At 43.6% G+C, this 23,179-nt stretch overlaps 1 long non-coding RNA gene across 8 annotated transcripts in view; it reads right to left on the bottom strand.

The window, feature by feature from the left end:
- The window catches only part of LOC138844123 (uncharacterized), a 168,772-nt gene that overhangs the window by 137,076 nt on the left and 8,517 nt on the right, over window positions 1-23,179 (bottom strand). For 7 of the 8 annotated variants that reach the window (XR_016214961.1, XR_016214962.1, XR_016214964.1 and 4 more), the window contains exon 2: window positions 7,383-7,457. This is a non-coding gene — a long non-coding RNA (uncharacterized LOC138844123). Of the gene's footprint in view, window positions 1-6,338; window positions 6,525-7,382; window positions 7,458-23,179 lie in introns of those variants that run through there. The other variant, XR_016214965.1, reaches the window with a different exon arrangement.

Genomic DNA, 23,179 nt, shown 5'->3' with positions numbered 1-23,179 from the left:
CCCTCTCAAATCAACATCCCTCCACAAGCGCACATATAGCCCACAGTCTACACAAATGTGACTTTACAATTTTATCTGCTATGGTTTGTGTATTAGTTTGGATGTTAACTGGCCCCCAAAGGCCCACGTATTAAAGGCTTGGACCCTACTATGGCTCTACTGGGGAGTAGTGGACACTTTAGAATATAGGGCCTAAGGTCTGGCGCTGTGGGGCAGAGAGTGAAACCACTGTCTGCAGTGCCGGAATCCCATAGGTGCTCTAGTTTGAGTCCCGACAGTTCCATTCCCTATCCAGCTTCCCGCTAATGTGCTTGGGAAAGCAGTGGAGGATGGCCCAAGTCCTTGCACCCTTACACCCACATGGGAGACCTGGAGGAAGCTCCTGGCTCCTGGCTTTGAATCAGCCCAGCTCTGGCCATTACAGTCATTTGGGGAGTGAACCAGTGGATGGAAGATCTCTGTTTCTGTTCTCTCTCTCTCTCTCTCTCTCTCTCTCTCTCTCTCTCTCTCTCTCTCATAGCCCCAGTGTGTTTGAGTTATCTGTCATACAAGGAGTAGGACCAGAGAGAAAAGGCTGTGGACCTATCAGTACCACTGGAATCCTTTCGGCCAAAATGCCTTCCATCTTCCTGGATCGTTTCTGACAAAGGAGACTTAGCCAAAACCTGCGTCTGGTTTGCCTTTCCTGCTGAGTGCTCTTTCATCACGGGACTGCCGACTCAGCACCCCAGGTATCCAGCTTTGGCTTGGCTGGACAGTGTGGACAGTGTCAATTTGGAGAGAAGGCGACACATGGACTCAAGACGTGTCTGAGATCCAAAGAGCCTAATAAAATGTCAACTTGAAAAAAAAATCTGCCTTTCAAATAAATAATATAGTAAATTTAAAAAAAAAGAGAGAGAGAGACTATGGGACCTAGTGGCAGGGGACGTGTCCCTGGAAAGTAGTTTTTGCAAGAAGGTTGTTATAAAACCCGAGATTAGGCCCCACCTCTCTCTCTTTTTTCTGACTCCGCATGTAATCTTTCCCCTGCACACATTCATTGTGCTTCTTAGATTTTCAGCCCCCAAAACTGTAAGCAACACAAACTTCTCTTTCTTTCCTAAGTAGCTGTCTCAGGTATTTCATTGTAGTAACATAAAGCTGACAGATATACCATCGTATGCCTTAGCATGACCTGGAAATGCCCAAAGACTCCTGCCCAGGAATATATCCTGAAAGTTTACAACAGCACCCGCCTAGAAAGACACAGCCTGGGAAACATCAACAGACAGCTAACAGCATCCTGGCAAACATCAGCATACTGCTCATTCCCAGAGATTCCCCCAACCCCTCATCTTGAAGCCCTTACCATATTCTTTTTTTTTTTTTTTTTTTTTTTTTTGACAGGCAGAGTGGACAGTGAGAGAGAGAGAGAGAGACAGAAAGGGCTTCCTTTGCCGTTGGTTCACCCTCCATTGGCCGCCACGGCCGGCGCGCTGCGGCCGGCACACCACGCTGATCCGATGGCAGGAGCCAGGTACTTATCCTGGTCTCCCATGGGGTACAAGGCCCAAGGACCTGGGCCATCCTCCACTGCACTTCCTGGCCACAGCAGAGAGCTGGCCTGGAAGAGGGGCAACCGGGACAGAATCCGGCGCCCTGACCGGGACTAGAACCCGGTGTGCCGGTGCCGCAAGGCAGAGGATTAGCCTAGTGAGCCACGGCGCCAGCCTCCCATATTCTTTCTACCAGTTCTAAACCATATTATATATTATATATATAATAAATAAATAATTTTAAGAACTGAAAGCCCTTCCAAGCCCTACAAGACGCTACAGGAAATGTATATACTCATAAAAATACATACACACACTATCTCCTTCCATCCCATGCCATCTTTTTAATGAGGCCAACTCTGACCACTGTAAATTAAAATGTAATCATGCAGGTTGCAACAGTTAGGCTACCACTTTTTACACCATCAACACATGATACAGTGCTTAGGTTCTAGTCCTGCCTCTACTTCCCATTCTAGTTTCCTGTTAATGTGCACCCTGGGAGTTGACAGCTGATGGTATAAGCACTTTGATCCCTGCCACCCACATGGGAGACCTAGATTGAGTTCTGGGCTCCTGGCCTCACCCTGGTGCAGCCCCAGCTATTGCAGGCATTTGGGCAAGAAAATCAGTAGATGGGGATCTCTCTCTCTCTAAGAAATAAGAAAAATAAGTAGCAACATGTATCCCTAGCCTGTACTCCTCCTCCCCCTACTCTGTTATTTGGAAAACATCTGTCCCTTCTTTGGGATCTTTATCTTCACAATTTGATTATTTATTACCAGTATTGCTTATTGTCTATTTCCTGTGACTAAAATCAAAGCTCCACAAAGGTCAAGATCTTTTGTTTTGTTCATTGATGGTGTTTTTTTTGTGTGTGTGTGTTTTTGTTGTTTTGTTTTGTTTTGTTTTGACAGGCAGAGTGGACAGTGAGAGAGACAGAGAGAAAGGTCTTCCTTTGCCGTTGGTTCACCCTCCAATGGCCGCCGCGGCCGGCGCACCGTGCTGATCCGAAGGCAGGAGCCAGGTGCTTCTCCTGGTCTCCCATGGGGTGCAGGGCCCAGGCTTGGGCCATCCTCCACTGCACTCCCTGGCCACAGCAGAGAGCTGGCCTGGAAGAGGGGCAACCGGGACAGAATCCGGCGCCCTGACCAGGACTAGAACCCAGTGTGCCGGCGCCGCAAGGTGGAGGATTAGCCTATTGAGTCATGGTGCCGGCCAAATTGATGGGTCTTACAAATCTGGAATAGTGCCTGGTATGTAGTAAGTACCTAATAAATACCTCTGGAATGAGTATACTTTTTTATGCTAAGATGGAACGTTAGCAAATTTTGACCACATAGTAAGTCAAAAAAAAACAAATTTCAAAAAATATATAAATTATTAGTATATATTTAATGACCAGATTGCAATGTTTAGTTGTTCCTCAGTTTCTGTAGGGAGTTGGTTCCAGGACTCATGTGGATACCAACATCCAAGAATGCTCAAGTTCCTTGTGTAAAATGGGCAAAGTGTTTGAGCATAACCTACACACACTCTCCCATGTGCTCTAAATAAACCCTATATTCCTTAAAATACTTAATGCAATCCAAATAGTTATCATTTAGGGAATCATGATAAGAAAAAAATGTCTGTATATATTAGATATAGACAATTTTTTTTCACATTTTTCCATCCGGGCTGCTTGAATCTTCTGATGCAGAACCCTTGAAGGCGGACATTCAACTCTATAGTAATTAGAAATGAACAGCTGGGATGGTGCTGTGTCATAGTTGGTAAGGCCACCGCCTCCAGTGCCAGCATCCCATATGGGTGCCGGTTCAAGTCCCGACTGCTCTACTTCCAATCCAGCTCTCTGCTGTGGTCTGGGAAAGCAGGGGAAGATGGCCCAAGTCCTTGGGCCCCTGCACCCGCATGGGAGAACTGGAAGAAGCTCCTGGTTCCTGGCTTCAACTTGGAACAACTCCGGCCATTGCAGCTATCTGGGGAATGAACCATAAAATGGAAGACCTCTCTCTCTCTCTCTCTCTCTCTCTCTCTCTCTCTCTCTCTCTCTCTCTCTCTCCCTTCTCTCTGTGTAACTCTGACTTTCAAATAAATAAATAAATTTTTAAAAAAGAGAGATAGACATGAACAGCCACGTAACACTTTAAAAATCTTTTGACTTTACTACTTTAGAACACTTTTCTATGTATATCTTTTCTTCTTCCTTCCATCTCCCTACCTTCCCTCCCTCCCAAAACACATATGCCTGTGATTCCTGGGTGATACTCTGCATTCCCTTCCTCTAACATCTCCATCCCCTGCTGCGAGACTTCAGTGAGAGGAGCCCCTGGACGACAGGCTGTGGGTCAGCAGCCACCTGCACACTAAGTACAGAACACAGCCTGCCCATTAGCCCACCCGTTCCTGAAGGAGAAGATAAGGGGGTACATGAGTCAACATTGTCCTGTGTAGGGACAGTGACTACTCTGGCACTGATCTGAGATATGGCATGGACAAAGTGGTCAGTTACGCCAAGAGCCTGCGCCCGAAACCTGAGTTTCCCATACTGGCCGTCTCTGGGCATGGGTCTATCTCTGTAAGCTGATTCCATGGTTACTGTGTCTCTTCCTTGAGCAGTTGTGACTGTGGGACTCAGATAGCTGTTTCTCACTGTGTTTTCTTTATTGAATACACTTTTTTAAGTTGAAACGAAGAGTGACCCAGTCGTGACCGTCTAGCGGTGCTATGTGTGGATTGGATTGTGTGCACTGCAAATTCATACACTGAAGCCTGAAACCCAGTGTGACCGTGGCTGCAGAGAGGCCCTGTGCAGAGTGACGAAGATTAAATTAGGTGATATGGGGGGGATTCTAATCTAATCTTCCAGTTCTCCCACGTGGGTGCAGGGGCCCAAGGACTTGGGCCATCTTCCCCTGCTTTCCCAGACCACAGCAGAGAGCTGGATTGGAAGTAGAGCAGTCGGGACTTGAACCGGCACCCATATGGGATGCTGGCACTGGAGGCGGTGGCCTTACCAACAAGGACTGGTACCTTGTAAGAACAGGAAAAGATCTCAAGTCTCGCTTGATCTCTCTCCCTCTCTCCCTCTCTCCCTCTCTCCCTCTCTCCCTCTCTCCCTCTCTCCCTCTCTCCCTCTCTCCCTCTCTCCCTCTCTCCCTCTCTCCCTCTCTCCCTCTCCTGCCATGTAGGACACAACTAGAGGGCTAAAAGAGAGAACTCACTAGAAACCAAATTAATTGCAACCGTGATCTCAGACTACATCCTCCAAATTGTGAGAAACAACTCTCTATTGTTTAGATCACACAGTTTATAACATTTTGCAGTCCAAGCTGACTAATACAAGCACCACGAATTCTCACAAAGTAAGCCCATTCCATGACGTTCTCCATCAGGATCAAGCTGTAGCTAGCATATTTGGGGCTGGTATTGTGGTGTAGCAGGTTAAGCTGCCACCTGTAGTGCTGGCATCCCATAGGGGCAGTCCCAGCTGCTCCTCTCCCAATCCAGCTCTCTGCTAGGGTCTGGGAAAGCAGTGGAAGATGGCCCAAGTCCTTGCGCCCCTGCATCCCTGTGGGAGACCTGGAAGAAACTCTGGCTCCTGGCTTCAGATTGGCCCAGCTCTGGCTGTTGCAGCCATCTAGGGAGTGAACCAGCAGATAGAAGATCTCTCTCTTTCTCTCTCTCTGTGCCCTCACCTCTGCCTCTCTGTAACTCTGCCTTTCAAATGAATAAATAAATCTTTGAAAAAATATTCGAGTTTGCTTATTCTTTCCTAGATGCTATGACTGTCCCCAGAATTAAAATATAAGTTAGAATTTAAAAGTATTTTAGCAAGTTTCACTAGGAGTATACACACACACACACACACACACACACCAATAATAGTAACCATGGGAACACTAAAGGAAAAACTGCTACAAATATGGAAGAGTTGGGACAGGTGGGTAGCCTATCTGCTAAGACACTGGTTAGGACAACCACATCTTGCATAAGAGTCCAGGGGTTCAATTCCTGGTTCCAGCTCCTGGCTCCAGTTTCCTGCCACATTAGAATTAGGAGGCAGTAGTGATGGGTCAAGTAGTTGGGTTTCTCCCACCCTCCCAGGAGACGTGGACTGAGTTTCTGGTTCCTGGCTCCTGGCTTCAGTTCCAGAAGGGGACTGTGGTGGGGATACGCAGAGTGAATCAGAAGATGACAACTATGTCTTTCTCTCCCACTCAGATAAACAAACAAAAAATTTAAACATACAAGAGGTTTTTTTTTTAAGAACTCAATAAATGAATGCTTTATATCAAATTTGAAAATTTAATGAAAATGGATTATTTTTCTATGGCAGTATAGATGATATAAGTCAGTGGAAGGGAGGGGGGAGAGAGAGAGAGAGAAAGAAAGAGAGAGAAAAAGAGAGAAAGAGAGAGAGAAAGAGAGAAAGAGAGAAAGAAAGAGAGAGAAAGAGAGAGAAAGAGAGGAAGAAAATATAGTTAAGATCTACCTTAAAGAAGGCAACTGGAGTTAAATGATGAAGTAGGACCAGATAATTTCCATATTATATAAATTATTCTATAGCACAGAAAATGATCAACATCTTCCCAATTCTTTTATAAACTTGGGATCCGCCTAAAGCCAAAATTGGTCACTTAGGAGAAAATGATTGGTTGATTCTACTTAGTAATATGAATGAAAAAATCCTAACAAAACCCTGGAAAACTGAGTCTAGCAGTGCATCAAAAGAATAGTATATCATGAGTTTATTCCAAAATGGAAAGATGACTCAACATTAAGATGTCTATTACTGTAAATCAGTGCATTAAGAGATTAAAAAGACAAAGCCATATGACTATATCACTGGATGCTGAAAACACATTTGATAAAATTAAACACCATTTCTATATTATTTTAAAGGAACATTTTCTAGCAAAACAAGAAAGAAAGGAAAAACCCCTTCTCATGTGCTGGGTATTTCCAGACAGCTGCATCCAACTAGACGGGGAAAAGAAACAAACCACAGATAGCATGGGTCTCAAAGAAGCAAGGCTTTTAAAAATGACTATTATTTTGACACTTTAAGTTTATTTATTAGTAAATATTATGTGTCATGCTTCCCAATTCAAAGGACACAAATGGGTACAGTGGAAAATTCTTTCTCACAGCCCATCATCCAAATACCCAGTTGCCCTCCCACAGACAAGGAGCCAATTTGCTCACATTCCCAGATTTCACTATGCAAAGAGTTGCAGATCATCATGCTCCACACCTTTCATCATTGCATGGACTCCAGCCACATTGGAAGCTGCTTTTCATCTCAGTTCTGGAAACCCTTGTGAGACTCTGGGCCAGTTGCTTAATTTCCCGGGCCTCACTGGGAAAGCTAACTTTTAAGGGAGCTTCCAGCTCCAAAATTTAGGATTATATTCAATCCTGTGGTTAGCTGGAGTCACAGTAAATAAAGAGCATGTTGCCAACGAACCTCCATCCGCCACACTCCTCCTATATTTGGTTCTGAGCATAACCCCACATGGACACCAGGGAGGCATTCAACAACTTCGGTATCTGAATGAATGAGTAAGTGAGCGAATGGCAGATTCTGCCAGATTATCTGGAAACTGCCTAGTTGTGAATATAGAGAATGACATGAGGGCCGTGGAGTAATAAGGACTGGGGTTCTCCTGCCTTCTCCTGTAGTGCTCGAGATGCTATTCCTCTTCTGGTAGATACCATGCTCGGGAATGAATCTCAAGGGTCTGGGTGAAAGATGGGGTGGAGCTCCTTGCCACTAACAGCATCTTGTCTACCAACGTCTTTAACTGACTTTTAGGTAAAGCAGCATCGAACACTCACCATTGGTTCCAGAAGAGACATCTGTTGTCAAGTTTGAGGGCACAGCATTTGGCTTGAAGTCAGCATTCTCTCATTCTAAAAGTGGTAAAAAATACAAGAAGATTAAAACCTGGGGCCCACACCTCTGAAAAAGAAAGGGGAGTGGCAGTGAAAACAAATGTCTTCACCTGTAAATTAATGATTTTTTTTTTGCAGAAAAACTTATTAAAGCAATAATGTGGGTTTTTATTGCTGAAGTCAAGGAATTGTAACACTACTAACTTTTCATAAGGGTTATTTCATTGCATTGATATGAAACTTATTTTATGGAACCATAAGAACTGTATACCTCAGCAGATTTTCTTTTTGCCTCAATTCTTTTTAAATTAACATTTACCTTAGCAAAAACGATATAATCAAATTATCTTTGGAACAATACACTAGAAAAGAAATTGTTGGTTGCTTATGCAGAGGGAATCTCATTGGCTGGGGGCTGCATCACTTGAATTTTGACGTAAGAAAATACTTTCCATTCTAAAAAATTAATAATAAAATACTGCAGGCACATAATTTTAAAAATCCGTATCAGAAGACAGGTCTTGGCTCTACCTATCACTATCTCCCACTTCATTTTCCAAAGCATCCACTCTCATTCTTCATAACTGCTGCTCATATTCACGCTTGACCTCACGCGCCTCAATGGGATGCTCTTGTGGCTACGACTGTATTTATCCATTCTGGAGAGTGTGTTAATTTCCAATTATGGTACTGAGTTTAGTTCTCTTACACCCCAGGACCACCAACTTCCCCTTCATCTTTGAAATAATTGCATCATGGTTCTTGAGTTTCACAAACAGCCCATGTGAGTGTCAGTCACCGGGGTGTTGGGGACTGCTAAGTACGCTTCTTTCCTCTTACAGTTTTCCGTTTTCTTGGTTTTTATTGGCTCAATCTATGTCATTGTTAGTCAATAAATCTATCATGTCTCAATTTTTTTCAAAAGCCCAAACACATCAAATTTCTTCTGGATTTTTAAAAATTATTATTATCATCATTATTGCTGTACAGAAATAATCAATGCTGGTTATCAGTTGCATGATGCAAGCTGATTCACTTCCTTCTTCAGGGATTCCTTTGTCCACACTGGCTTTTCACTGTGACGCTGTTACCAACACAGCCCTACCTGGACATAGCTTTCCCCCAGGGATTGCCAAGACTACCTGACTCTTCCCCCCCTTCTTTTTTCTGCTGTATAAGGTACATGGGGTTCAAGGTGTACGTGGGGTTCTATATGCTTGCTTGGCCCCCAGAAGACATTCTAGGTTAGCAAGTGTGCTTCTTGGTAGAAATGAGTCCGTTAACGAGCTTAGTGTCCCAGTGGATGCAAGCAACTGGGCAGCATTCCTGCGGCGCATGTGGCAGGGGTGAGATAGACCGGACAATGGATAAAAAGCTTCTTTCCCTCTCGGATACTTCCTTCACACACTAAACGTAGTCTTCGTAGAATTCTCTCCTTTGTATTCTTTCCTTCTGTCTCCTTACTGTCTTATCCCATATGCCAGATACAATCCTCATATCTCATTGTATAATCTAGGTATTTTTATATTTTGTTGGAAAGCTCTCATTTTGCTTCTAAAGTTGACGTGCTCCATCTCCATTTCCTTCCATGTAGAATGGAAATAATAATAAATGTTATAATTTAAACTGTTGTGAGCACTAAATGAAAAAGTTAATGTGAAGAATTTATCCTAGTTACTGACATTATGGATAAATTGTCAACAAATGTTAGTTATTATTTGTGTATTAGAGTTATTTATCACCATCCTCATCATTGTATTTGCTCATCGAAAGGAACCAGAAAGCACTGTTTTACCATCTTTTAGGAGTATGATAATTAAGAGGTCTGATGCCAATCTGGTTTCTATTCCTTTATAAGCCTCTCTCTCTCTGTCTCTCCCTCTCACCCATCATCAATGTTAGCAAATTCACAGTGATGTGCTTTGCTTGCCTCTTGTTTCAGCCATTGTGGTCAATATCAGTTTGCATTTTCAATGGACATTGCCTCTCTACAATTCTGGGGATTTTCTTGTTTTACTTCTTTGGTAATTTCTTCCCTTCATTTTCTCTATTTCTGGAACTTCCTACTTGATGTTCTACTGCTTGGATTGAGCCACCGATTTTCTAATCATTTAGCTCCTCTTTCCATATATTTATCTTTTTATAATGCATCCTAATATCTTATCTTTCAAGTGCTCCATTGTTCTCTTCACCCATCTTGCTTTAAAAGCCCAACACAATGTTCCACTTACTAAAACAGTCCCTGTTCCATAGCATTTCTCTCTTTTTAAAAAGGTTTTGTTTATTTGGGGGGGGGGGCAAGAGAGATCTTTCCTCTGCTAGTTCATGTCCCAAATGCCTGCAACAGCTAAGACTGAGCCAGGCTGAAGCCATGAGCAAGAAGCTCCATCCAGGTCCCCCACATGGGTGATAAGAACTGTGGTACTTGGGCCAACATCTGCCGATTCCCAGGTGAGTTAGCAGGGAGCTGGATTGGGAGCAGAGTAGCAAGGACGTGAGCTAGCACTCTCAAAGGAGATACAGGCATCAAGCAGCAGCGTAAGCCACTGCACCAAGGCACTTGCCCCAATATTTCTATCTACTGAACGGCTACAATTAGTATTCTCAAATTAGCGTTAGAAGTATAATAACGGTGGCATTTCTTTTCATCTCTTCCACCTCTTGCATTGTCTTGGTTTGCGTTTCCCTTTCTGAGGCCTTTTTGTGGTTGTTGTCTGTTTTCTCCCTCTCCATCATGCGTGTTGGAGGACGTCTCTACTCAGTGTGAGCCGGTGGTTCACACCACAGGTTCATCAATTCTGCCTGGAGCATGGGGGCCTCAGCTGCCACCAGGCACCGAGCAAACTGTGCAGTCCAGAGTCCCAGAACACAGACTGTTTCTGGGAGGTCGTCACAACACGGACCAACCAGCTCCGGCAGTGGAGCCAGGTAAGGCTCTGTCCATGAGAAACTGAGGCAGGCGGCAACCTGGCCCTCCTAAACACAGGGTCTCCTTCTCCTCCAGACAACGCTGTTTCTACCAAGCCTCCCAAACACTCCTGGATGACCCAGGTCTTGCCAGGTCATGCCATAGAGAAGAGATGTGAACATATTAGGTCAACCTGCCATAAGCTCCACATACTTCCTACAATACAATTGTATTCCTACAACACATTACAATTGACTCCACATTTTCATTTAAAATTTTTTAGAAGATTATTTATTTGAGAGGCAGAGTTACAGACAGAGAGAGGGAGAGACAGAGAGAGAAATCTTCCATCCACTGGTTCACTTCCCAAATGGCAGCAACAGCAGGAACTGAGCCGATCCGAAGCCAGGAGCCAGGAGCTTCTTCTGGCTCTTCTGCTCGGGTGCAGGGGCCCAGGGACTTGGGCCATCTTCCGCTGCTTTCCCAGGCCATAGCAGGGAGCTGGATGGGAAGTGGAGCAGCCAGGACTCGAACCGGCGCCCATATGGGATGCTGACACTGCAGGCAGAAGCTTAGCCTACTATGCCATAGTGTCAGCCCCTCATTTAAAAAATGTTTTCCCCGAACCCAAACAAGTGAAGAATAAGTAATGGGAGGAAAGACATGCTTGCTGCAAAGAACAAAAGCAGTGAAACTAAATCATAAGCATTTAAGGAGCATGGATCAGGATGACGGATAGGAAGATAAGGCCTGAAATTCCCTGGAAGACAGAGTCTGGCACCGGAAATGCTGATACCCAGCAGGAAGCTCCAGAGAGAAAAAATGCAAGGCATTATTTGGTGGGAAGTAGGCACCAGTAGCTGGAAGCTAGGTAATGTGTTAGAAGAAATAATTAACAGAAAGCATAGGGCTGGTGCTGTGGCATATTAGGCATAATCACCGCCTGCAGCACTAGCATCCCATATGGGCACCGGTTCCAGTCCCAGCTGCTCCACTTCCCATCCAACTCCCTGTTAATGGCCTGGGAAAGCAGTAAAGATGGCCCAAGTCCTTGGGCCCCTGCACCCATGTGGAAGACCTTGAAGAAGCTCTTGGTTCCTGGCTTTTGCTTGTCTCACCACTGGCCACTGCAACCAACTGGCAGATGAAAGATTCCTTCTCTCTCTCCTTCTCCCTCTCTGCCTCTCTTTCTCTCTCTCTGTAACTCTGATATTCAAACAAATAGATAAATCTTTTAAAGAAAAAAAAAATAGAGTTTAAATATTAATAGTTTTTAAAAAGTAACATTAAATTCCTTCTAAAATCTGAAAACGTTTCAGGAAAACAGCATTAAAACATTCCCATTTTAGCCAGAAGCGTTACACACAGTGTGTCAGTGAAGGGAGGGTGACTTTCCATCACATTCTCTGTGTGGAAGGCAGGGAGGACTGTTTAAATTGTCTCTCAGAGACCGCACCCCATGGGATCTGAGAGTCTGGGGGCCGGGGCTGCCTGGCTAGAAGGTCTAGGTGTCTCAGAGGTAGAAACAGCTCAGCTGAGAAGTCACTGCAGCGCTGGGACGAGGCCAGCAGGAGACACTGCCTCAGGGGGACAGCTCCAGTGCAATGGCCAAGCGTGGAACCTTCTCACTAGGATAAAACCACCCAGGCCCAGGCCAAGGTGAAGCGCTCCCACCGCTGTAGTTACTAACTTTGTAGGCGTGACTCCTGCCTTCACTGTATGAGTGGCAGGCGTAGGGTAGTAGAAATTGAAGGCTGAGGGGCTGACACGGTGGTGTAATGGGTTAAACCCACTTGCAATACCCGCACCCCATATTAGCATGCTGGTTTGAATCTCAGCTTTTCTACTTCTGATCCAGCTTCCTGCTGATGCATTTGGGAAGGCAGCAGATGACAGTGGTCCAAGAGCTTGGGTCCCTGCCACACATGTTGGGAGACCCAGAAAGAGTTCCCAATTCCTGGCTTCAGGTGGGCCCAATGCTCGCTGTTGCAGCCATCAGGGAGTGAACCAGTGGATGGAAGGTCTCAATCTCAATCTCTCAATCTCAATCTCAATCTCTCTCTCTCTTTCCCTCTCTCTCTCTCCATTTAAAATAAATAAATCTTTAAAAACAAAACAGATGAATAAGCTAGTAGGGAAAAAAATGGACAAATGAAGCATACTTTCAGTTCACCAAAACAAAAATAATAAATGGCCAATAAAATATGGAGCATTGTTTTTAAAATACTGTAAGTGTTTGAGTATATTTACATCATCCTATCTTTGTTATAATAATAAAGAGTGGGAAATTAAAATTTTCTAAAGTCAACAAGTGCCTTTCCCTTGGCCTATTACTTTGTTATATGAGGAGAGCAAGAGTGGCTCTCGATTTCAAAAGAAAAGCCAACTCAGAGAAAAGCCAAAATACATCAGCTTCTTTAGTTCCTCTGTCTGTTTTAATTCCCATTATCCATGGCCTGATTTACTTTTTGCTCAGATTTATAACTGTCAGTGTAATTACCAATATCATCTCATGGTCATGGCATCAGAACTTGAAATTTCTATACTTAAAAATAACATAATACCTCACAATTAAAACTAAAAAATGTAAGTTAAAATTATAGGCTATCAGCTGTAAATCACACATTCTGACTTCACTCTGGAGTGATTTTTAAATTACATTATTCAAAGGAATGCATTTTGTTCCATCTCTTCTCTGAGAAGAATAACGGGAGAAGTCTAGCAGGGCCTTGATGTGAAATGTGGCTCATCTGTCTCTGAATTTTGCCTTTTTCATTTTATCAATGTGACTTTAAGGCAACCTCCAAGAATTTGAGCCTTCTTGCATCAACACAACCAACAACTCAGGTGTATCCCAACCCTCTTGGGCTGTTTTAAGACCTTTGTAGGTTCTGAACTTTTTTGTTTTGTTTTGCTTTTTTTTTTTTTTTTTGGAGAAAGCCTTTCTCAACGTCTCTTCTAATCTTTTCAAATGCATTTGTATCACAGATAGTTACTGAACATCTACATTGTCCCAGACGTTGTTCTAAAAACTTGGCATTGACTGGTGGACAGAACTAAGACCCCTACCTTTGGGGAGCCTTTATCGCCATACGCTTGATAGCCACCTAAGGAAGAGTCAGTCTGAATTGAGTGGAACCAGAAAGCACAGGAAAGTTGTAGGAATCAAAATGCAATTCCCCCTGTGAACCCCAACAAAAAATATTAAATAAATAAAGCCAGCAGGTTTTGAAGAAAGGGTTCTGGTGCATAATTTCCTGACAGTAACTATCGCAAGATTCTTCCAGAGTGACATTACCCAGAATCCACCACAGCATTACCCAAAACATTACCTCCACATGAAACTATGTCCAGTCTCAGCTAAGCATCCCCATAGTCATCAGTCATTGTGGCCAAAGATTATTGTTTCAAAGTGTCTGACATAGTCTTCCTAGCCTTTTCCCTCAGAAACTTTCCCACACCTCAACCTATCTGAATCCCTACAGCTTTCCTATGGCATGTCTACTCCCATTCCAATGCTGTGGGATCCCAAACACACATCACTGGTGTTTACACAGTCTTTTCTGTTTCCAACTGTTGCTTGTGTTGTTATTTAGGTTCACGGGAGTATAATGCAAGTGTCACACTGTATTATGCAGACCCTCGGACTGTTGGGTCCGTCTAGACTATGCTGAGGTAGACCTCAGTGGTTTGACATAACACCAACCACTTTCTCTGGGAGCCACTATGTATGTGGTGTAGTTTGAAGGATCTCTGCTCCATGTGGTCACCCTGGGGAACGTAGACTATAGAGCCCATCTCCACCTTGAATCTGCCCCAGGGAGAAACGGGTCCTCCCCAGTCTCCTTAACTGATTATTTTTTTTTTTAATTATTTTATTTATTTGAAAGACAGAGTTACAGAGAGAGCCAGAGCCAGAGAGAAAGAGGTCTTCCATTCTGCTGGTTCACTCGCCAAATGACTGCATTGGCCAGAGCTGAGCTGATCTGAAGCCAGGAGCCAGGAGCTTCTTCCAGCTCTCCCATGTGAATGCAGGGCCCAAGGACTTGGGACATCTTCTACTGTTTTCCCAGGCCATAGGAGAGAGTTGGATCAGAAGAGGAGCAGCCAGGACTCGAACTGGTGCCCATATGGGATGTCAGCGCTGCAGGCTGGGGCTTTAACCTGCTGCGCCACAGTGCAGGCCCCTCCTTAACTGATTTTTAAATGCTTCCCAGCAGAGGTGCCAAGGGCCACCAATGTCCAGAACTAACCACAGGTGCTCCCTAATCACAGGGGGCTGGAAAATGCAGGAAATTTAGGGATAGACATGGGAAGTGAACAACCCTGCAACATAACCTAGTTAATATTTGTTGATTCTATTTTTGGTCTTTTAAAGCCAATGAATGTTTTTGAAATCTCAAGTGCCTGAATGAAGAACTCGCAGGCCTTATACATGGTTCCTAGAATTACAATAGTTTATATTTCCTGAAACCTCACCGCGTGCCAGCTATGTTTACAATGCTTTATCTGTGCGTATAAGCTTACTGACATTTACTTCTCAGTATGCTGTAACATCGGTCCTGCTCCTGTCCCCACTCTTCAGTTGAGAAAAATGGAGGCATGGAAGTGATAAATCTCTTGCCCTAGTTCCACATAGCAGCAGTTCCTGGGTTCATGCCACTTGCTTATACTGCCTTTAATACAGAACAGGCAAACAGCCTGTGGGACAGGCAGCACTTTTCTTCTTTGCCTGGACCACCACTTATGGTAACAATATTTAAAGAGGAAAGAAAAAAAGCAAAGAGAAAAGCAAAACCCTGCTGCCCAGTACAAGCCCAGTGGTCAGCAGGTCTCATTTTCTTCTGGGTGTTTTCTGCCCAGAAGAGTGCTATAAAGAGAAAAGAGAAACAGGAGATGGTTCTCGTCTTTTAAGAGCTTGAGACTGCAACACCCACAACCCTCTGCATTCTGATGAAATGGAACAGGGCAGTTACCCAACCAGAGCTGTCCCGATGGGATTGTTTGATGTCCAAATGACCATCAGATGTGATTAAAGAATGGAAATTATTAAACAAACAGATGAAGTTCACCAAGGCATTCATTTTCATTTTTATGCCTGAAACAGATACAAATGCAGCCAGTTTACTCAAGATGCTGCCTTACCCCAAAGCTGACAATTAGAGATCTGCAGAACGTCTATGACTCAGCACAACTATTCAAGTGCCTATTGTTTGCTCCTGGTTGTACTCAACGTATCACCAAGAAGGGCAAACAAGGGCAGTGCTTGAGCGTGCACCATCACGCTCATGCCCATCACTTGGAGTGGGAGGCCACACACAAGAGCACACACGATACAGTCCCATCAAGTTCAAGTACAGGCAGGGTGCATTGGTGGTGATGGACATCAGAATAGCCGTTCCCCACGGCAGGAGGTTGAGGGAACATTCTGGAGGGGTGGAAGTGCTCTGGGTCTTGAACTACATGGTGTTACGCATTACAAACTCATCAAACTAATCACTTAAGACTCACGCTTGCTGTTGTATATAAAGTATAACAATAACTCTACTGCCCCCCATTAATCATAATCAGATCATGTATCATTATACCGTAATGAGGTTAGACAAACCAGAGGCTGCTTTTATCACACACCATCTGGTGAAGATGATATCAGCTGGGTGAGTCTGCACCAATCACTTTATCTCTAAGTTCCAACTCCCACATCCATAAAAAGGAGCCATCATTGTGCCTCTTCCAGGTAGTCCTACTTACACATTCTTTAGTCCTAGTCACAAAAAGCTATTCTTTATTATAAAATAAATAACAAAAATATATAACAAAAGTCACGCATTTGCACAATGATATATGAAATACTCATATATATACACACATGAGTGATACGTATGTGCCTGTGTATGTGTGTATAAATATATTGCTGCTGTTGTTTAGAATACAATAATATCGAGGGCTTATCAGTACTGGAGGCAGAATTGTTAGCATTCAACAGCTGGTTTGCATTTCCTAAAACATGGAAGAACTTCATCTTCAAAGTGTCCAGGGTGAGTAGGGAAGGGCTCAAAGAGGTGGACATCTGAGACCCCAAACTTAGGAACTGATTGTGCATAAGTTATGGAGATCCAAAAAATAAAAAACCCACACACAGGAACCACTCAGCAAGTTGTATACCTAGCCAGGGCCAGACCACTGTGTCACATTGTATACGTTGTGCACTGTGTAGCCACAGGGTTATAGTCCACATGAGTGGTATCCCCCATAGTTGTGTTGGACAGGTACCATTAAGGGGAACAGATCTCCAACGTCCAGCCTTCTCCAAAAGGAGCACCTATCAGGTCAGGACTGAGCGCTGACTGCATCAGCTCTTCACCTGATGATTTTTTAAGGGGGCAAAGCCCAACTCCACAGTGAGCTTTGTCCTGTCCCTGTGTGAGTGCCCCATTTCACTCTGCTTGGTAACATCCCTACAAGACATAAACCCCGTAGTACCTCTGGGCTCCAAGGGGTAGAGACGTGAAATCCACAATTGCACTTACAGGACAGATTCATGTTAGGGGCACACATACCCCACCCCTTGTATCTGCTGGTGATGTTCGTTGTGTGTTTTTATTTGTTTGATAGGCTGAGAGACAAGAAAGAGCTCCTATCTGCTGATTCACTCCCCCATGCCTGCAGTGGCTGGGGCTGGGCCAGGCCAATGTTAGGAGCCAGGAACTCAACCCAGGTGTCCCACGTAGGCGGCAGGAATCCAATTATTTGAGCCATCGCTGCTGCATCCCAGGGTCTGGATTATCAGGAAGTTAGAGTTAGGAGTTGGAGCTGGGACTTGAACCAGGCACTCCCGTGGGATGCAGGCAACCCAATCTGCATCGTAACTTCTGGGCTAAGCATGTGCCTCAGCTGCTAGTATTACGAAGAATATCATTCAAACCTCTAACAGTGGCTTATCTGGGGCTCTGAAAGGGTTGTTTGTACCAGAACTCATCAATATCAATCTATTGTATGAGGCTTCAGAAAACTAAATCTTTCATGGAAACATTTTGCAAATCTCCCTTTCCCTTTACTCCCTAGTGAAAGATAGGCTGCAAGAGATCTTAAACCCAAACGGTTTAACCAAAAGATACCAGGCCAAAATAACATCAAAAACCATTGTTTCTGCAAAGGGAGTGGGGGTGGTCAGAGGGCAGGGACAACTAGAACTTGGGGCCTTGAGGGGCCAGAAGGTGGAGAGCTTTTTTTTTTTTTAATGAAAATTGCATGTTCTTGCTTGCAGAAACGTGTTCATTTCATAAAGAGAGAAAATAACGATTGTCTAGACAAAAAAAAAATGACTTCAAGGGGGCAGTTCATTTCTCTCTACTTTTTTGCCCTCTTATTCTTTTATAAGAATAGATTTTTTTTAATTCTGTTAAAGATTTATTTTCATTTATTTGAAAGGCAGAGTTACAGAGACAGGGAGAGACAGACAGAGAAAGAGATCCTCTATCCACTGATTCACTCCCCAAATAACCACGATACCTCAGGCTGGTTCCAGGCTCCTGGAACTCCATCCAGGTCTCCCATATGGGTGCAGGGGTCCAAGCACCCAGGCCATCCTCTGCCACTTTCCCAAGTGCGTTAGCAGGGAGCTGGATCAGAAGTGGAGCTGCTGGGACTCAAACTGGAGCCCACATGGGATGCCGGCACCAGGGCCCTAACCCCTTGAGCAACAGCACCGGTGCCAGTTTAAACTTTTATGAATACAAGAGCACCTCAAAAAAATGAATGGAAAATGGAATTAAAGGAGGTCTGTCTGGTACTGGTGTTGTTGTCTAGTGGGTTAAGCCACCACCGGCAATGTTCACATCCCATATGGGCACTGGTTCAAGTTTCGGTCGCTCCACTTCCAAACCAGCTCCTTAATAATGTACCTGCAGGTGAGGGGTAGTGGAGGATGGCTCACGTGCTTGGACCCTACACTCACGTGGGAGACCTAGCGGCCTGGCCCAGTTCCAGCTGTTGTCATCGTTTGTAGGGTGAACCAGCAGATGGAGGACCTCTCTGTCTGTCCCGCTCTCCATCTCACCCTCTGTAACTCTGCCTTTCAAATAAATAAAGCAAAACTTTATTTTTTATAAATAAAGCAAAACGAAGGAATCCAGCTTATTGCAAATTAGTGTATAATTCTTTAAAAGAAAATATACGTTTCATGAACTTTTTGAAGATCCTGCGTATGCATGGATTTCAAAAATGTGGGGGCCCAAATAAATTTATCTCTTAACTGTTCTCCATGAATTTTTTGAAGTTCCCATGTATCTACATAGATCTCAGATTTACCTTCGGAAAAGTAGACTTGCAAATATATACAGATGTGAGGTCGTGGTCAAAACTTACTTGACAAATTCTGCTTTTCTATTTCTTCAAATGTGTATGCATGTGTGTGTTATGTGTGTGTGCCCGCGTATTTATTTTATTTTTGCTATTACTTGGGGGATATTTCATGAAATTAGGTGAGAATACAACTCAGTGGAACTGTTCAATGCACTAAGGAAAACATCTCTAATGTCTCTTGAAAAATTAATTCACCAAATGATAAATCACCTTCCAAATGTCACCGAAACTGATGGTCAAACTTTGTTTTGTGTTAAATATTGAGTGAGGAACTTTACAGTGTTCAGTTATTTAATCTTCAAACAAACCTCTACTGACTTGTTTGTAACCCTTAAAAACACTATTTTTATAAACTCTGTGAGCTATATAATCCTCAACAAAAATCAGCTGGTTAATATACATAAATAAGCTGTAATATAAAAAAAAGAATATGATACATCAGTGAAAAAAGAAATGAAGTTTCGATGCACGCAACAACATGAATGGAACACAAAATACCATGCTGGGCCGGCACTATGGCACAGCATTTAAAGCCACTGCTTGCAGTGCTGGCATCCCATATGGGAGCCAGTTCAAGTCCCAGCTGCTCCACTTCCAATCCAGCTCTCTGCTATAGCCTGGGAAAGCAGTAGAAGATGGTCCAAGTCCTTGGGCCCCTGCACCCATGTGGCAGACCTGAAAAAAGCTCCTGGTTCCTGGCTTCGGACTGGCTCAGCTCCAGCAGTTGTGGCCATTTGGGGAGTGAATCAGCGGATAGAAGACTTCTGTCTCTCTCTGTGTCTCTGCCTATCTGTAAGTCTGCCTTTCAAATAAATAAAGAAACCTAAAAAAGTAAAAAGGATTATGCTGAGTCAAAGAAACCAGACCCAGAAGGTAACACACTATAGGAGTCCATTTATATGATACTTTGTGGAAGATAGAATTAAAGGAACAGAAAACAGATTAGTGGGTGTCAGGGACAGAGGATTGGGAAGTGATTGGATGCAAAAGAGCGGTGCAAGTGAATTTTGGGGCATGATGGAAATATTCTGTATCTTGTGTGGCGGTGTCTATGAACTCTATGTACCTGCTAAAACTCAAACTGTACACCAATAATAGAGAATTTTACATACTGCAAACAAATTTTCTTTTTATTAATTTATTTGAGAAACAGAGAGCTCCTATCTACTGGTTCTCTCCAAATGCCTGCCATGGCCAAGGCTGGGCTCGGCCAAAAACGAGCTGGGAATTCAATCCAGGTCCCCTGCATGGGTGCCAGGAACCCAATTATTTAAGCCATCACCACTGCCTCACAGGGTCTGTGTTAGCAGGAAACTGAAGTCTGGAACCAGAGTCAGGAATCCAACCCAAGTACTCTGATGTGAGACACGGGCATCTTAGTTACCAAACTAAATGTCTACCCCTCCTTCCAAACAAATTTTAAAATTAAATTTTAAAGTTTTTTTTTTCAAGTTCAATAAAATATATACAAAATTGACCAAGTGTATATCCATTAGGAAATCTTAACCATCAAAGACCATTATAACATACAAATACACATCAATTTTTTTAAATCCAAATTACTTAGAAAATTTAACTCCCAAACCTCATACTAAGGAAATACTTATAGGGGCCAGTGCCATGACATAATGGGTTAAGCTACCACCTGCAACACCAGCATCCCATATGGGCACCAGTTCAAGTCCCAGCTGCTCCACTGCTTATCCAGCTTCTGCTAATGTGCCTGGGAAATCAGTATAAGACGGCCCAAGTTCTTGGGCTCCTGCACCCAAGTAGGGGACCTGGAAGAAGCTCCTGGCTCCTGGCTTTGGCCTGGCCCAGCCCTGGCTGGTGCAGCATTTGGGGGAGGGGAGTCAACCAGCAGATGGATAACCTCTCTCTCTCTCTCTTTCTTCCTATCTCTTTCTCTCTCTTTGTAACTCTGTCTTTTAAACAAATAAAGTAAATCATTTTTAAAAAGATTTTAAAAAGAAAATACTTATATATAATCAAAGAAGAAATCTCAATAGAAATGACCAAATAAATAGAACCGAGTAGTAACAGAAGAATTAAGCACCAAGGTTTGTGGAGCACAGCTGACGTGGCATTTGGAATGAAGAGTATTATCTTAGATGCAGATAGAGAACATGAGTATCTTTTAAAAAAATAATAATAAACCAAGAACAAACTTAAAAAGTAGAGGGAAGAAAATAAGGCAACCAACAACAAAATTAGTGTTAATGGCCACCAAAGGCACAACGCAGACAGGACTATTAATAAAGTGACAGAGTTGTGGCTGAAAGCCAGACAGGAAAGCTATGAAAAGAATGCAGAATTCAATCAGATGGAAAAGAGAGTAATGGAAGCCAATCAAGTGGAGAAGAAAATTAGGCATATTCCAGCCGAAGGTGCAGAATTTCATCGTTCCCTATCTGGTGACAAAAATTGGAAAGATATTACAATGAAAATTGGTGCCTAGGGGACATGTGGAGCACTTGTTCAGGAGCTCAGTCTTCCTGAGAGGCCTTGGCCTGCCCTTGCCCACCACGTCCTGGAATAGACAGAGCCAGACCTTCAAAAGGGGCTCAGTGTGGGTCAATCTATCACTCAGGTAGCACTGGCTCAGTATACAAATTCTCAGGACCTCAAAGAGCTTCTATCTCTATGAAGTTTAGCTGCTAATATTCATCTCACTAGAGTTGAAAACTGGGAATTAAAAACTATTCATTGTAAAACAACAGTGTGGCAGGGTTGGGGGATGTCCTGTGTAGTGGGTTGAGCCACTGCCTGCAGCTCTGGCATCCCATACAGACTCCAGTTTGAGTCCTGGCTGCTCCACTTCTGATCCAACTCCCTGAGGGTATGCCTGGGAAAGCAACAGAGGATGGTCCAGGTGCTCAGGCCCCTGTGTGCACATGGGCAAGCCAGAGGGAGCTCCTGGCTCCTGACTTTGTCCTGGCCCACTCCCAGCCATTGCAAACATTTGGTGGGGGTCATGGGGATGAACCTGTAGATAGCAGATCTCTGACTCTCTTTCAAATAAATTATTAAAGAACAAAAATAAAAAAGATAAATCTAATAAAACATCTTCACCAACAATCTAAAAAATAAGAGCAATCCAAATATCCACAAACAGGGGAAAGCATAAGTGGGTTGAAGTTTATTTGCATCATAGTACACTATCCAGCTTATTTTTATCTAAATCTATAAATATCAACATGGATAAATCTCAGGGTAGAAAAAGGCTTTTGAGAAAAAAAAAAAAAAAAAAAAAAAAAACAGAATATGTAATACCATTTAAGTACATTTTTAAAAAGCAGAAAAACATTCACTGGTAGAGGCAGTTCTTTGAATTCCAGGTGGAATTTGAGTTTATCCCACAAAGCAGTGACAGCTCACTATTGAAAGCATGAGTCATAAAATAATTCTAAGCAGGAAACCCATACATCTTGCCCTCTGCTCAGAGAAGGTGGGTTGGCTGGGGTTCTTAGCCTGGGGTCCACATAGAATTCAGAGGACTCACGTTCATGCCCAGGGAAAAGGACACTTTTATTTTCAGGAAATGTAATATTTTGTTCTATTATGAACATGGGCAAACACATGATATGAACAAGCTGACTCTGTTGCCAATAGAAACCACAGATATTTTCATGCCGTGTTACCATTGTGGTAGACATCTTCAAATACCCTTTATGCTCATCACACTTGAACAAGAGAGTCAGGATTAGACCTGCTGCTGGGTCTTATTATGTAACAAGTTAATAAAGAAGCATGCAGGGGACAGCACCGTGGCGTAGCAGGTAAAGCCGCCGCCTGCGTTGCCAGCATCCAACATGGGCACCAATGAGTTCTGTCTGCTCCACTTCCCATCCAGCTCTCTGCTATGGCCTGGGAAAGCAGTAGAAGATGGCCCAAGTCCTTGGGCCCCTGCACCCGCATAAGAGACATGGAAGAATCTCCTGGTTCCTTGCTTCGGATTGACCTAGTTCTGGTCATTGAAGCCATCTGGGGAATGAGCCTTTGGATGGAAGACAACCCTCTCTCTGTCTCTCTCTCTCTCACTCTGTGTCTTCCTCTGCCTCCCCATAATTCTGCCTTTTAAATAATAAAAAAATCTTTGAAAAAAGCATACATATATGTGATACATGTGATTTTTAAAACATTTTGATAATACATTTGAACATAAAGCTTTCCTTATGTGTTTCATCTTACATATTTAATAACATGACTCTGAAAACATCCAACAGCTTCACCAGACTTCCCAAGGGGTTCACTGTACAGCACAGAAAAAAATGAAAACTAAGCAAAAAGCTCAGAATGGGGAAAGATGGGTGCCGATTTCCTGAAGGCTGTTCCAGCATGTTCTGCAGCAATAGCAGGGCCTAGAGGACATACGTAACAGGACAAGAGGGATGTTCACATCCACAAGGGTTGGATCACTTCCTGCCCAGTCCCAGAAAGTACAGCTCCCAGGACATAGAAGCCACTG

This window comes from Oryctolagus cuniculus, chromosome 10 (assembly GCF_051225735.1).
Source record: "Oryctolagus cuniculus isolate XC-2025 breed Fujian yellow rabbit chromosome 10, ASM5122573v1, whole genome shotgun sequence".
Taxonomy (NCBI): domain Eukaryota; kingdom Metazoa; phylum Chordata; class Mammalia; order Lagomorpha; family Leporidae; genus Oryctolagus; species Oryctolagus cuniculus.
The sequence above is the reverse complement of the archived record's forward strand: the minus strand, read 5'-3'. Positions and strand labels throughout refer to the sequence as shown.